Here is a 16,275-nt window from a genome sequence, read left to right on the forward strand (position 1 = left end):
AACACTTAGTCCCATAGATTGCTTAATCACCAAACAAACACAGAGTACGTTTATCTGTATATAATTTGGCATTTTGTGTATAACTAGTAATTGAAATGAAAAATTTATTCCATCCAGTTAATGTGTATAAACAGAGATGAATTGTTTCAATTTGCTGAGAGAAGCTAATGTTTAAAAATACACATTTTATGTTTTACTACTATCAAAAGCTTCTGAGAGAAGATTTGCATAATAATACTGGCAATATCTCATATTAGTGTTCATATTAGAAATTGATGGTAACAAAATGAAACATTTAGTGTATTAGAAAGCCACAGATGACAGTTAGTACTGGGCACTATGATTTCAAAGAAATTTCCCTTTTTTTTTCTTCAGGTTAAGTGTTGCAAACTTCCTTCTCTGGCTTGCAAATATGTTTCCCATTGGCGGCAAAGTTACTGATGAGAACTCAAGCTTCCACTTCCGCTTTAACCCTTAGCATCACAGCATTGCCTCTGCTTTCTGTCATGAGCTAGGAATATTTCTGTCTGCACAACAATTGGATGGCTACTTTTTACATGATTTCTGAAACCAATTGCTAACTCCTTTTTTCAAACTCTTCTGTAATAGCATTATCCCCCTGCTACCTACCCATGCTGATATTATGTCAACCAACAAAATGGGACAATGATAACAACTGAGCCATGTAGTTAGATGCCTAATACAAGTTTGCTGACAGATACAGAGAAATGACTTAGAACCTCAAGAAACAAGCATCACTAATATAATTCTCTCATTTCTTATATCGGTCTCTCCCAGTTTGGCTTAAATTGAAGTGATTTTTCAACAGACGGGAAAAAAAAAAAGGTAGAATGACAATGTTTATGGAGAAAGAGCCCTCAGAGGTATTGCAGAACCAGGTATCTCAAAGCAAAGCAACTTGTCCTTCTAACATGAAAAAAAAGACCAAAACCAGAGGCATGGCAAACTTAAATAAGTGAACGACACTTTTTAAACTTGATTCTATGCTTAGTTCAGGACTGTCTCATGCTCAAGCAAGGATCTGACATCAAGAATTTGCAGAGATAAATCACCATTTTTAATCAGTTTGAACTTACATCATGGAGGAATACTTGAAGAGTAACAGATTGCTGACCAGCACTGCTAAGCATCCTAGTAAAATGTTACCAGAAAAGAATGTGATCAAGATAGGAACTTCCCAAAATTCATATTTTATTTCATGTTCATGATCTCAAACAAAGCACATCTTCATGCACAAGTGTTCTCTTTTATGACTAAGCAAGCTCATATTATTATGTCCCCAAACTTCCATGACTAGGAGTGAAGGCAATTTCCAAATAGCATAATCAGGCACAGAATATGAGAAGCATGTGCAGCAAGCCCTCTTTGGTTACAGGATTTTCAGCTGTTTAAATTTTAAGTGAGCCAGTGAGACTCACTGCAGCTTGTCTTGTTTCTCCCACCTACACACCTGCTGCAAGAACAAAAGCAAGTTGCCCATTCACAAATGCCATGAATAACTGCACTCTGCAATTTACTGTTTTTCAAAGGATCAGTGAATAAATTATATGTGAATAGGAAAACTCTCTAGAGGACTCACTGAGAGATGACAAGGACATGCCCATGAGCTCTATCAACCTGGCAAGCCACGTAATTTTATTTGTACAGCAGAATAGGGAGAGGATGTAGGCATCATCTTAGCAAGACCCCTGCTGAACTTCACATCTTAACAGAAATGCAGCTATATAACTCTTATTCCTTAAATACTGTAAATCTTGTTTTGATGGACAAAGCAAATGTGGTTTTTGCCCTTTTATTAATCACAGTAATTTTGGCAAACAGAGAATTCTGAACTACTGCAGATTTCCCTCGTGTTATTAATGCGATGCATGCACATTACTATAATTACAGCCATAGGCACCATACTGACATATGAAAGGATTATATTTTGCAAGAAATTTAAGTCTAACTTCTATATATAGAGCATTCTTGCAAATGAATTAATGCCAGAGAACTATAAAAAGCAAAATCAGTGCTTTAAAATTACTACAGTCTATTCAGCCTCATTGGCCTCACATGTCAATCCCAATAATATCATATATTTAGAGTGTCAATTAATTAAAACGACTGAATTCTATTGAAATGATCTGAGATATACATTAATATAGTTTCACATATTAATTTGTATCTCTGGAACAAGCCTTATATTAGTTCCGGACTGATTGACTCACGTGTTAACAGCAAGTTTCCTTAAGGAGACTTGGAAATCTATTTATAACAGAAGAAAGGAATTCATGGATTATTTCCACTCTAGACCAGCAAAGCCTCTTAAGTTTTGAGAAGTGTACCTTCAGAAGTATTTTTTCCTCATACTGCACAAATAATTCTTGACATCTATTGTCTTCAGATGACTGGCATAAAAACTTAGATGGGTTAACAAAACATTATTTTATATGAAATGTGTGACCTACTTAGGTCTCATTAATTGCCCTTATCTTACTACAAACTTTAACCTTATACAACTTCTCCATTGCTGATTTTCTGGTCAGTGTTTTTGGACTAAACAGTGCAAAAAATGGGTACAAACATAACTGTGAAGACTATTCAAGAGTATCATTAAATCTAATCAAGAACTTAGATACAGCAGCAGATATGTGCATGTGGAGGTGTTTAAGGCCAGGTTGGATGGGGCCCTGGGCAATCTGATCTAGTACTCTGTCTAGCAGCTGGCAGCCATGCTTGTGTTAGGAGAGTTGGAACTTACTGATCCTTGAGGTCATAGAATCATAGAACGGCCTAGGTTGAAAAGGACCACAACAATCATCTAGTTTCAACGCCCTGCCATGTGCAGGGTTGCCAACCACTAGATCAGGCTGTCCAGAGCCACATCCAGACTGGCCTTCAATGCCTCCAGGGATGGGGCATCCACAACCTCCTTGGGTAACTTGTTCCAGTGTGTCACCACCCTGTGTGAAAAACTTCCTCCAAGGTCCTTGCTAACTCAGGCCATTCTATGATTCAACATCACTTTCAGCTATTTTACCTCCTTTTATGCTATAAAGATGCAGAAAGTGAGTTATTAAGCTTTCCACCTGTTCAGTTATGTCCTGGAATGCTACCAGAATCTATCACGTGCATTCTTCATTTCTGTTTTTTTATGTTTCTAAAGATAAAAACATGAGTTGGCCGTACTAAGAACATATCATCTAACCCAGAGCACTTACAATTTCATTAAACATATGATTACACATGAATAACTACAGAACACTGCAGCACAGAGCACCAATCAGTAATAAAATGAAGAAATTGTTTTAACAGTTATGCTATTTACCACATAGGAAAGAGACTTAGGTATCACATCATTTCCAACATTGTTCTGATCATGTGTAATGCTGTAACTCAATGGAAAATGCAACAATGATAGCAGAGTAGCAAAGTCCTAGGCTGCAGCAAGTGAGGATTTGCTTAAATGCAACAGCTGAGGACACAGGAACAAAGGAAAAAATGCTGCTTACTCCAGGAAGACCTAAGGTAAGCCAGGCTCTCCAGCAAGATACCCTTACCTCCACTACAAACCCTTAAATGAAATCAGGAAAGGGGTGGATCCTGGCTGCACCCCTTGCGGCCACTCAGATGCATACACCTGATCTCCCCTGGTTTGGCCCAGCCTTCCCACCAATTGCTCAATCACTGGTTCAAGCCATGACTTAACATTTCCACTATACATATCATACTGGAATGGCCCTTTCCCGTTGAATAGCCATCCTTTTAGGTTTGACAAACACTCAAAAGTCCCTTAGTGCGAGGTATCATACTTGATACAGTATTTCTAAAACATTTTTATTCTTACAGTGATTGAGATAAGTGTGTTCTCAGAGTGTTTTTGTAGTACTGTATTTCACTCCATGTCCAAAATTCCAAGCCTCTAGTTCTTTTTGCATGAAAGCCCAATTATGCTCTGTTGCTTTCTAACTCAATGTCCTCAGCAAATGATGTCATTGCTATCTACTTATTAGATAACTATAGTCTAAATAGTTGAATCACGGAAGATCTCAGTGGTAACCTCTAAGTCAATCAATCAATTTTCAAAGCAACTCATAACCTTCTAGATTATTTACTTATCCTCAATTTTTTAATCTCCTTCAATTTAGTAAGTAGTTTCCTGTTGGTACCATACCGAATAGTTATATGTAATTGTTACAGTGAAGTTCTGGCGGATATCATCTACTGCATCTCCTTTATTCAGAAGAACAACAAATTAATAACATGTAAAAACATGTTAAAAAAACAAAAAGTACTTTCCTATGGCTTATTAATTAGTTCATTTTCACAGCTAAATGGAAACTAAAAGAAATACTTAGCTATAATTTTTTATATTTTATGAAAACAGAAACTAAAAAAAAAAATACAGAATTAGTCCTTTCTAGTTGCATCAAATAAGTTACATTACTGAAAACATAAAAATACTTAAAACCATTAGAAGTATATAGTATAAGATGATTTAAATTTAACATGCAGTGTTACTAGATTGAAAAACCTGAGACTGTGCTTCTACTGCCAGATCTTTCAATCTCTTTTATTGTACTCAGTTACTAGGTGAGTAAACATATGTACTCATTCTAGCAAATTCATCTGGAAGTTACTAAAAATACATATATGCTCATCCAGGTCTGAAATTGAAGTTTGCTCCAATACAAAAACAAAAGCATAGTATGATAGGCCAGTTAGATTCATTTTCCTCAAATTGCTGTTAATTATAAAATAAAAAACTGAATTTAATGTCATCCAGCTTTTGAAGGCAACAGCACTGACAACAGCACATCCCATTCTTAGACACTTTTTTTTCTAGTTTTCACTTGTTTTATCCAAGTTATTTGTAGTTTTATACATGCATATTATTATTCCATATCAATGCAAATACTAACTGCAATGAATAAAGTGCGGGTTTTGAAAGAATCATAGATTGTTTGGGGTTGGAAAGGACTTTGAAGATCATGTGGTTCCAACACCAATACCACAGGCAGGGACAACTGCCACTAGACCAAGCTGGGCAAAGCTTCATTCAACCTGGCCTTGAACAACTCCAGGGCATCTCAACATCTCTGTACGACTTGTTCTAGTGCATCACCCTCACAGCAAAGAAACTTTGGAGCATTTAAACTCCTCCTTTTTTAACCATCTCAAAAACATCAGCTCATTGCTTGAAAACAGTCTGCTGCATCCAGGAAATAAACAAAGATAAATTAAAAAAAAATAAGAGACTAATTTTTTTTTTAAATTAAGGTTATTCTTAAACCACAAATAATAACATAGAACTCACATTACTTATTAATGAATACACATTAATGAATTCATATATCATTCCTAGAATGATAACAACAAATAGGAATAAGCAAATAAATAATAAAAATAAAAATACATTAAGGAAACAATACAGGATGCTAGTTTTCAAGGAGACTAAAGCCAGTCTCTGTCAAGTACCAGAAGACAACCTGTTATAAAGAAACTGGTGGTAGGAAAGCTATCACACTTGTGGTCCTGGATCCTGGGTTTGGAAAACCTAATACTCAGCTGAAAATAATCAAGTACAATTTGCAACACTATCACTTAATGTGATTTCGGTTGTTATTTTAAGCTCTAATTACTGATTTAGAGATTTCACCACCCAGACAATCTACTCTTAATCAGTACCTGCAGTCTCCCACATACTGTTCCAAGAATTGCTTGTCTGAATTTTCTATTAAGTTCTAATTATAACCTATTGTGGAAAAAACAGTAACAGAATGTATTAAACTTGTCCTTTCATCAAGGCAGCAGTGGGAAATTTAGAAGAAATAACCCTTTCAATTTTTAAAAACCTGGGCCCACAAACCTTGCAGATGCTGCATATCATGTAACTTTCATATTTCCTTTGTGAAAAATATCCCTAACTCTAATATTTAATAACTTTTTTCTTTCTTTCTTGTGCTTTTCTTTTGTATCTTTTTTACATAATCTCTGTGTTTATTCATTTGTTTTCATTGCCAATGTTTTTTCTGTTTTCCTTGTTTTCTTATATGTTATTTGATGGCATTATATTTATATTACTATATATAGAAGTACAATTGCAAAAAGAGAATACAGAATTAAATACCTTATGATGCTTGGACAGATGATAAAGGGAAATAAAGGATTGTTTTGTCAAAAATTTTTATTACAATTTCTATTGTCCCCTCCCTTCAATGTTACTTTCTAACACAAATGTAATAATTCCTGAATTTGCCCTATCTCTATTTAACACAACTATCATTCTTATCAATAATCACTCTCACTTAAATTTTTAAGAACTCCCGCTCCCAGTTTTGCTCAGTGTTGTTTCCAGCTTCACAGAAAGAGTCTTTTTAAAGTATCGCATGCACGAATTCACACATAAACAAGTCTGGAAAACCATAAATGTGAAGTTTAATCTCACTTTACACAACTTCATTGAGCTTAAAGTGTGTATTTATTAATGACTAGATCTAACAACATACAATCTGCAGCTCACTGTAAAGTTCAGAAGTAGCCAAGTAGAACAAGTCAATGCCTGGCAGTTGTTAGCTAGGAAAAGAAAGCATTAAGTGGATTAGTATGCAGAGCATGGTGTGTTGAGAGGAATTTTTAATTAACTCTCTCTTAAGAAGTTTGGTTTTGGTCTTATCTAGAATTTCATTTTATTTTATTTTCCAGAAACTCTGATAAGAACTGAAGATGGAGCCGGGGCAAAAATTTATTTAAGAAGAAAACTAAGGTTATTCATAAATCAGTGCCAAGGATAATAAAAGGGAGGTGGGAGTGCTGGCTTTAAGAACTCATTCTTTGTGTATACCTTCAGATAAAAGTCTGGAGAATGGATGCGTCCAACGTACTGGATTTCCTCCCCATTCTGAATGACGAGTCCCTCGTATTGTTTTGCTGCAATATTTTGAGGGACTCAGAACTATCTGACTAGAAAATTCTGTCTATTAAAGAGAATAAGCATAAACTCTGAGACCACCTGTCTGTATCTTAGGATAACTGGCTATGTATTAACTTCAGTTTGCTCTCCTACTTCTGAAACAAAAATATGACAAATAAACTTGCCAAACACCATCTTCACTGTCATTTTGAAAGAGGAAAGTATGTGCATATGAGAGAGAAACAAACCACAGCATTTCCTCTTGGCATGCTCCTTAATACTACCTCTTCTTTAAGAAACCCACAAATTGGAATTAAATCTACCAGAATGCAAATACACAGGTCTGCATCTATTATCCACATTTTTAATACAAAACTTCAGACTTTACAGTAAAGCTGTCACACTTCTGTATATAGTCACTCACAACTCCCTGTTAGTATCACTAGAAAAAAGAGACTGTCTAACAGGCAGTTTATCTGTCCTATTCTAGAAGAGTGCTTTTGGAGGAGAGGAATTGTGGTCTAGACTTAGTGATCGTATGTATAACTTGTATAACAGTTGAGAGCCTGCAGCGATCATCCCTGATGCAGATGCCTGCACTATTGTACAATTAACAAATGCACAGTTACAAGAGTAGCAGTTAGGATAGCATTTTAGAGGTTTTTAGTTAGAAAGATTACCAAAGTGGAAAGAGACAATAAAAAATGAAATGCTCACTTATGTCCTAGGCCTGCAATAGAAAATTCCAAAAGGAACACTTTCCAGAAAGGAATTCTTCCTCTGTGGCAGTCAGCCCTTAAATGGGGTCTAGGAGAGGTGCAGCCTGGCTCCATCCCTTCTGGTCACTCAGCTGAATTGCCTTCACCTGTGCTCCCATGGCTGACTCAGTGCTTTTCTCAGGTGATCAGTCAGTGGTTCAGGCCATGACTTAACAGTTCCCATACAACCATCAGCTACAGTTGAAAAACAGACTTTCAGCGTGAATGAAAGCTATTATCAAAGTAAATATTAGTTTTAATATTTAGAAGAAACTTATTCTCAAACTTGTTTTGTAATGAATTTGATCTATTTCAGCAGATAATTCTGATTCAGTTAAATATGCTGCAATACCCATTAACAGTAATGTCTTGGTAAGTATTATCTCTGAATAAGTATTGTAAGTTATAATAATAACCAGTAAAAACAGACAAAATCAAACATGAATAGTAGATTAATTCCTTACTTTTCTAATTCTCTGAGTACAGTTTATCTCCAGTAACTATCCTTCTCTGTTTTTTGTTTTTTGTTTTTTTTTTAATTTCCATTTTTTAATGCATACATGCATCCGTTTATCTCAGGAGAATTGTTATCCTTACATTCAGATTGTTTCTCTGTTCCAAAATCATTCTGCTTCTCTTTGCATGTCTTTCAAAAACATGGAGACCACAGCTTCAAAAATACCAAGCTGGGGGTACTCAGAGTCATGAGCAGCAGAAAGTGAATATTCTTGATTAGTTTCTAGAAGAAGTAGCAGAACGCTTTCATTTGCACATGTTTTTTTTAGCGAGTACTGGTCGTACGCATTTGCTTCCAGCTCCTGGAATCAATATGTTGTTTTTAAAGTAATCATAACTTTAGTACTGATACATAAAAGCAGTAATCTGCAATACTTTTTCCAATCTCTCACACATTCCATAAGGTACTTGGTTCTAAAAATCAACACGAGGAAAATATTTTTGAGATAGGTGGGTTGATACATATAGTATGATATATACTAGAGTTTATGATTAGTGAAATCAATGCCTGGAAAAAACATACATTTATTTCCAAGAATCCAGTCCTACAGCTTGCTCACGGCAATAGAAAGCTACAGGGAGTTGCCTCTTGTTGGTGACGTGAGAGTAAGCTTCAAATACAGATTCAAATAGTGACTAGTTCAGCATTTTAAAGGAATTAAATGATGAATTCTTACCCAAATTTCAACTACAAATGAACGTCGTTTGGATTCACCACAAATGAGATGAACCTGCATTCCTGCAGATAATCTTGATTCACACTATTATGTTGAAGTCTTAGGGCACACTATCTGCAAACTATTATTCATCCCACACAACACTCAGTTATCTGAGAAAAATCAAAGCTTCTACTACCTCCTACTGCAAGTACCTCTGGAAAATTACCGGAGCACTTTGTAAAAATATTATTTATAATCCAGATATTTTCTACAGGACTTCATATAATGTAAACAACGTATCACCCTAGTCTAAGTGCAAATGTTCCTTTCGATGGGATAACATTTAGAGTTGATAACTGATAAGTTTGACTTGACAGTATTCTCTCTCTCACCAGTTTTCCTCAGGAACTGATGCTGGTTTGAACTATTTCTCTGCGTCTCTCTTGACAGAACTAAAGCACTTAATCCTCCCCCAATCCTGAACTCGATATTTTCCAAATGCTCACTGTTAATATATACCTCACTTGCTAAATACAATCCTCGGTGCACTTTGTAAATGCCATGTCCCCAGACTGGAACTGTCAAATTAAATTGTTTATTTTCAAGCTGTTTACAGAGAAGAAATTTTCTTCCTAAGCTGTTGTATTTCAGGTTTCAGCTAGCTTCAGATCAACACAGTCTGTTTTGTTTTCTTCTGGCTTTTTAAGCAATGTATTGCATTTTTAACATACAAGTCATTTGGAAACACCATTATTCTAAAAGTAAAAGGAATTAAAAGTGTTTGTGGAAACTCATGCTAAACATGAATATATTGTCTTAAATTGCAGTGATTTCTTCCAGTTGTTAGTGGACCAATAATAACATAAGAATAATTTAGTTAGATTTTTTATATATAAGACAATGACACAGCACATCATTCTGAAAAAGGGTTGAGAAATGCTCCACAGATAAGGAAGTCATTGCCTGGTGAAGTTAAAAGATGTTACTCACTGCCTCAAGAGATTACAAAGCTGCTTTAGGTATATGACTAGTCTTATACTTTCCACAACCCTTGAGTTTATACCTGAACAGGAAGAGCCAAGTTAGGAAATACTGAACAGGCATAGACATCATCCTACCATCTACCTTAATCATCCTAGCTGACTCCATTGGCTAATGGTGCTAGGATAATATACCCAATATATTACTTACATTATTAACATAACTCAGGAAAGAGCCATTCTGGGGTGAGCCAACATAAAAACAGACCAGCTGTGTTCAAGTACCCCGCTCATGGGATTGAGTTACATTTTCATATTTAGCAGCATGAATTCCAGACGCTGTTTACTAGCAGATCTGACAGGCACTGTACATTCAGTTCAAGGATGCAGGATGAGCAGGGCCATGCATAAGATGGCACGTGCCTTAATATGGGTATTTGCAGAAGAGTTAGAGTAAATGCTACATGCTAGAACAGGTGGAAATGCTGGCAGTATTAGGTAAAACCTATCTGCTTTAGCATGGTGAATCTGAGCAACGAATCTGATCTACAATGATGTAGCCAATCTCTGTCCACCTCCCTAAAATCATAACCTTTGCCCATGTAAAGAGATCAGTTTCCTTAATGGTATTTGTGTCCATCATATAAAAATAATCTGTTGTTTGACAGGGGAGCACTGGAGTAATCACTGATATAATTTTTAAAGGTTCATAAAAAAAAATGTCAATTATGCTTTTAATTCTGACGGTCCTCTTAGGGTGGCTATAACCTTCAAAGGTCTGCAGAAGCTCAATGTGGAATCCTGGCCTCATCCACAGGCAGGAGGTTGGAGAGGACAGTAACACGCTCTCATCACATTTATTTGAAATATTTGCATGAAATATGCATTCTTGAGTTATGTATTTCTGGCCTTGGCTGTAACTCAAACTGGGAACTCATCCATGATTGTATAACCCAGGACTAAGAATCTTAAACTAAATGTAAAACATCTTCACAAGCAGTCAGTTTAATTAAGAATACAGTCAATGGAGAATGGAGCTCTTAAAAGATGTTTCAGAAAAGATGAGAAGTGAAATATTAAGGATGAGAACAGCATAATAAAAAGTTATCACCCAGACAAAGAATTCATTTAGAGTTTGACTGTACAAATACGGAAGACAGCTGCAACAATATTACTAAAACACACCAAGATTTCATTTTTAATTTGCTAATTGAGCCAATGATTATTCACAATTGAAAATTCGTTGCTGTTCTGCAGTTCATTTCTCTGCAACATTTCACTACTGTCATAAAAATCCAGACTAGCAGAAAATGAAAACTAGCAGACTGTTAAAATTTCCCTTCTTTGCAATTTTCCTTGTATTCCCTGTGCAATAACAAAACACTGCTCTGATGACCCTGCTCAGACTTGAATGTGTCTTTTTCAACAGCAAAAAAATACTGATCATGACAGAAATTTATTCTTTAGAGATCTATATTAACTATATCTTCCACAAATTCACCACAGCTGAGAGAACTGACTTTGCTGGGTGTTTTTTTTTTTTGCTTGAAAAAGTGACACTTGACACTTTCAGTTGCTCACTGTTTTTCTACTCTAAACATAAAGAGAAGACAAAAGAGCAAAGTTACTGAACACGGAAAATACTGCAATGATAATTTTGTGTAGTGATTGCTTAAGGCTGGCAGTAATTCTAAATTACTTTCTTAATGGGTTCAATGCAAAGCATTGGACTAATATTTACTATCAAAACAACTAAGGAAAATAAAAATGTGTGATGCTTCAAACAGTGTAATTTGAAAATATTTCTTAGTCTGCAAGTTACTCATCTGTCAAATATAACATTATAGGTATTTGTTGCCATAGCTATTTAACCACAAGTTTGTTTTGTTTAATAAAATGTTGTGGGACATGCCCAGATGATAGAATTACTGAAATCTCTGCTGAATTTATAAGACTGCAATGAATTTCACTGACAAAAGGGCTTGTTTAAGTACAATTTATGCCTTTCTAAAACCAATTTAAATATAGAAAATAACTCACTGGTTGAGATTGACATTTGCCATACAAAATCCATCACAACAGATGTCTCAATTCCCTGAGACATTTTCTCCAGGAAAGACAGATAAAGTACATGGGCTAGATACTCACAAATTATTGAACTTGAATTCATTCAGTACACCTCATCCATCATATTTACATAAGACCCCATTCCTGCCAGTCACTGCATAAAGTGCAGCACGGAGCATTTAACTAAAGCAGAGCCTAAATGAGAGCGCAAAGAAACACAGCTTACTCTAGGCAAGTCTCTATTTTTAGCAGAAGTGAATTTCATCTAAACTTCTTAGGGAGCAGCTGTATGTGGTCACAGGCTTGTTTATATTGCTGTGTCTCATTTCACTTTTGAACACGATTTTTAAACTGTTTTTGCTAAACTGGAAAAATAAAAAGTGATATAAAGAAATTTTTCATTTCTTGTTTTAAACGGACTTAAAGCCAAGCTATATTACAAGATACAAGGGCATGTTTACACAGTAGAAGAAACCAATGTAATGGTTAATTCAATCTTGTGTACAAACAAAGGTAAAACCTGAAAGTAATTATGTCAGCTACAGTCAACATTCCTTTACTTTTTTAGCTCTCAAGCAGCACAACTATAGCAACCAAAGAGCAAGGAAAGGTATCACAAAGATTTTTATTTATTTATTTATTTATTTATTTGAAAGCATGAAGAACAAGAGCACTCCATTCCCCAGAATAAGAAATCGGGCAGATGAGGCAGTAAAGCAGCATGGTTGAACATGGACCTGCTGACCAGGCTGATGGAAAAGAGGAAGAGTACAAGCAGGGGCATGGGATGAGTGGCTTCTACTCTGCCCTTATAAGGCTCCATCTGGAGTACTGCATTCAGGCCTGAGGGTACAGTACTTCTCAGTACTGGAGGGATGTGGAGCTGTTGAAGAGGATCCAGAGGAGGGCTGTGAAGACAATCAAAGGGCTGGAGAACCTCTCCTGTGAGAAAAGGTTGAAGGAGCTAGGCTTGTTTAGCTTGGAGAAGAGAAGGCTCTGGGGAGACCTCGTGATGGCCTTCCACAATGTCTGAGGGGAGCTTCTTATACTTGAGGATTTTTTTACACAGTCTAGTAGTGATAAGGGGCAATGTCTTTAAACTAAAAGAGGGGAGATTGAGGTTAGACTTTAGGAAGAAATTTTTTACTCAGAGGGTGGTGAGGTACTGGAACAAAGTATTCTGAGAAGTTATGGATGCCCCATCTCTGGAAGCATTCAAGGCCATGTTGGGTGGGATCCTGCACAGCCTGGTGTAGTGTTAGGTAACCCTGCCCACGGCAGGAGGGTTGGAAAAAAGATGATCTTTAAGATCCTCTCCAACCTAAGCCATTCTGTGATTCCATACAATTCAGCAAGAGTAAGAAACCATTTCTTCAGGTCCTCACTGCTCTGTAACTGCAGATATTGGGAAAAAAGGAAACAAACAGTAGCAATCAGCTGACAATATTTATGATGATACAGACAAATTTTACATATTTCTCATCCCCACATCACTACAAGAGCATCTGTAGTCATGAAGGCAGATACTGAGTACAGTTGTGGGGTTTTTTTTTATTTTATTTTGTTTCAGGCAGTGTAGGTTTATCTATCAGTTAAAAGAAAGCTGAGGTTGACTTCCTCTTGAAGACTGGTAATTTAACAGGACAGCTGGCTTTCTCCTGCAAAGCCTGACAAACAGCAGAGCTGGCAGAACAGCAGAAAACTGGAAAGAAAAAAAAAATCAGCAGATCAACTAATCAAAAAACACATATCTGAATAACTGGTGAGATATCTAAATGGCTGCCGTAAAGGCTGCTACGCAGAAACACATTATTTGTTGCTCTATACTTAGTCTTTACAGCTTAAGCATTGAGAATTCTAAGTATCATTAGATTTGAAGGAGAAATAAACTATGCTGCTCTGCATTTCAAGCATCATTTAAAAGTAAAGATGGTGTTGAACATTCATTATTTAGTCCCAAAGGCAAAGATTAAAGGATGTTATTAAAGCAACTGAGAAGCAATAAAGGGCACAGAAAGGAAATTCTGCAGGAAACAAGACAGCATATTTCTGAAACAAAGCTGACGCTACAAAGGCAATGTTAGGAGAGTATTAAATATTTGTTTCTATTGCTTGGTGGTTGTTGGAAAATATGTAAACTCTTCATAAAATAAGTAAGAGATATGGTACAAGAATAGCTTGACAAAAGTTAAACTTTACTACATCTGGGCTCTGATTAAAGCAGGCAGTTACCACAATGTTTTCTGGCCTTGCAATGCATGCATTGCTAGTGCTATACAAACACTTCTTCGAATACAATAGTGTGTCATGGCCCTACATACTTGCTAATCTCCTGAATCAATAACAAAGCAACATCTTTGGAGTATAATAAAATCAAAAGCCCAGCATCTTTCAGAACACCTGTCTGTTGACTTTCTACTTGTGTTCTGAGCTCCATGAATGTTTCATACAAATAAAGAGATTGCATTTTATGTTTGTGCTTCAAATACAGGAAAACCATTAAATAAGCAAACATGCAAGTTCTTGTAAAAAGATATATTTTCATTTCCAAGGCAAAATTAAATGTTGCTACAAGCTTTCATAATACCTCAGTGGCAGACAAATGAAAGTTGATTATTTTAGGCAGTAAAAAAAAAGCCTTTGAAGGAATCAAATCAGCAGACATGGAAGAGGGAAAAGCATATCTGATAGCCCTCCAGAGCCAGAGGTCACACTTGGATAATTATATTCAACAGATCATTGCAGACTTATACTCCAGAGATATGGTAAATCCATTTTTATCACTGTGCTATCCCATGGCAATTAAAATGCTTATGATTTTCTATACTTCCATAATATTTGTCCCTTAATCACTGTGTCTTATTACTGAAAATTCCTAGTGTATTTAACCTCATTGTGCACTGTGACCCAATCAATCACAGAACTGATTACTTTGATAACCTTTTCCTGTACTCTTCTAGACTCTATGTATCTTTTTCAGTCACAGCTCTACACATCATAGCCACATTTTTCCTAATATTCTTACATGTTTTTTGAATGTTACAGGGGACTGACCAAATGCTTTTCAGTAGGCTGTCAGAAATGTTTTCTCAGTTAAAAACTGTTGCAGCACATGCTTTTTTATATTTTTATTTTTCCCACATAAATAGCAGTGTTTGTAGTTCCCATTTTGTCATCTTAGCAGTATACAAATCTTTAAGTCTTTACTGTCAAGTTCTAATTTTGACAAACATGCATAACTTTGGGTTATTGCTAAACATCATAATTAGCTTTATTCTAGGTGATCTGCAATAGCATATGAACTATGCTAGCCACATGTATACTAGACCCTTACAATTCTAGCCGAGTGTGAGGCATGGTTTGTAATACAAAAAATCCCACATTTAGTCTTCTACAAACTATCATATGTATTTCCTAATTCCTTTTGCTGTATTTACCTCAGAGAATTTCAGTTTACCTCTGAGAAAGTTAGATCTGTTTTTAGAGCTCAGGAAACACAGAGATTGTTTCACAGACTGAAATGGTATTTGTCACTTTATATTCCTTTGGCACTGAAGGTCTATTCAGGAATGGATTATGCACTAGAGCAAACAGGAACTTCAAGGTTCCTTTTTTCTGACACTGTCACTATGACAGTGATGTTTCTCCATTTTCTGACAAGGTCTCGTGTTCTTGGGATTAATCTGAGTTTTCATTTCGAAAAGCAGATTTTTTCTGAAATCTTATACATGTCTTGTAATAGTTCATAGGACAAATCTGTTCACAGGTATCCGAAGTCTTCCATTTCTTCCTTCTGTGTTTAAAGGAAAAACAGGAAAAAATTGAGAGAAATACTGTAAGCAACCATACTGATGACATCTGATGTGTCAGTGTTGTATGGTCTCTAAGTGCAATTCCATTTCATCTTTTTGGAAAATTAGCAAACAAATGCACCTTATGAAAGTCTGGAAAAATGTGAAAGCAACAAAATGAGCACTTACTGAAAGAGAGTAAATGGACAATTACTGGAAGAATGGTGATAAAGAGAGATAATTTCATCCTGACAGTAACAAGAAAGTAAAGTTGGAAATAAAAGTGGCTATTAAATATTCTCAAGAGGAAGAAATTTGGAGTGTAAACAAGTTTCTGAAATTGAGCCATGAGAATTCCTGTCAGTTCTATGCCACTAATAAGTTAATATACTTGGCATTTTTGGGGCCTTTCCAGTTTTAAGATTGAAAAGCAATTAACTGAACTCTAACATGCTTCTGTGAGATAAGCACACATTATTATCCCTTTATCACTGAGGGAGAAGCAGAGCAAATGGTTTTTGATTCGTCACATAGTGCACAGATGCCTACCTGGGATACCGAAGTGGTGATCCCACAGGGCCTGCAAGG

The 16,275-nt window shown here is 35.9% G+C and overlaps 2 protein-coding genes across 12 annotated transcripts in view; both read right to left on the reverse strand.

The window, feature by feature from the left end:
- Positions 1 to 7,738, reverse strand: part of SLC39A12 (solute carrier family 39 member 12) — a 48,395-nt gene extending 40,657 nt beyond the window's left edge. For 7 of the 11 annotated variants that reach the window (XM_048950477.1, XM_048950475.1, XM_048950474.1 and 4 more), the window contains exon 1: positions 7,634 to 7,738. The gene's annotated coding sequence lies outside the window, so the exon portion shown is untranslated. Of the gene's footprint in view, positions 1 to 5,492; positions 5,511 to 6,847; positions 6,981 to 7,633 lie in introns of those variants that run through there. The other 4 variants (XM_048950467.1, XM_048950466.1, XM_048950469.1 and 1 more) reach the window with 4 other exon arrangements.
- A 5,705-nt stretch (positions 7,739 to 13,443) lies between these two features.
- Positions 13,444 to 16,275, reverse strand: part of LOC125695674 (macrophage mannose receptor 1-like) — a 42,565-nt gene continuing 39,733 nt past the window's right edge. Inside the window, exons 33-34 of the transcript XR_007378035.1 lie at positions 16,237 to 16,267; positions 13,444 to 15,689 (exon numbers count right to left, since the gene is read on the reverse strand). The gene's annotated coding sequence lies outside the window, so the exon portion shown is untranslated. The remainder of the gene's footprint in view (positions 15,690 to 16,236; positions 16,268 to 16,275) is intronic.

This window comes from Lagopus muta, chromosome 7 (genome assembly GCF_023343835.1).
Source record: "Lagopus muta isolate bLagMut1 chromosome 7, bLagMut1 primary, whole genome shotgun sequence".
NCBI classification, from domain to species: Eukaryota; Metazoa; Chordata; class Aves; order Galliformes; family Phasianidae; genus Lagopus; species Lagopus muta.